Source organism: Apaloderma vittatum, unplaced genomic scaffold (genome assembly GCF_000703405.1).
Source record: "Apaloderma vittatum isolate BGI_N311 unplaced genomic scaffold, ASM70340v1 scaffold31680, whole genome shotgun sequence".
Lineage (NCBI taxonomy): Eukaryota > Metazoa > Chordata > Aves > Trogoniformes > Trogonidae > Apaloderma > Apaloderma vittatum.
This window is the reverse complement of record NW_009695542.1, coordinates 1-446: the sequence shown is the minus strand read 5'-3', so window position 1 is coordinate 446 and position 446 is coordinate 1.

The window sequence follows — 446 nt, the reverse complement described above, 5'->3', positions numbered from 1 at the left end:
AGGGCGGGGGGCCAGCGTGGTCTGGGACTCAGCCACCCGCCGCCTCCCCGGATGCTGGCTCCACCTGTGTCTGTGGCTGCGGGACAGTGGTGGATCCCCTCTGGACCAGATAGCCCGGAGGGAATCTGTAGTTGATAACCTGCACCTGGAAGGGCGTTTGGACAACAGTGGTGCCACCAGCATAGTCACAGCCCTAACGGGGCCAGGAGGGACATGGCTGCTGGGTTGGGGGGGAGCAGGGACTTGCAGGACGACCAGGAATGGGCTGCATCCTGCACTGGCAGTAAGGTGTGCAGGTAGCTTGGGGCTGTCCTGCTGTCCCTGTGGGGACAGCTGAGAGACCACCATCATCCATGTGCCACGACCAGCTGTTCTGTCCCTGAGAGCCTGTCATCTGTGACCCACCACCAGACACTTCTGCCAAGAGGTGAGGCAACAACACCCAT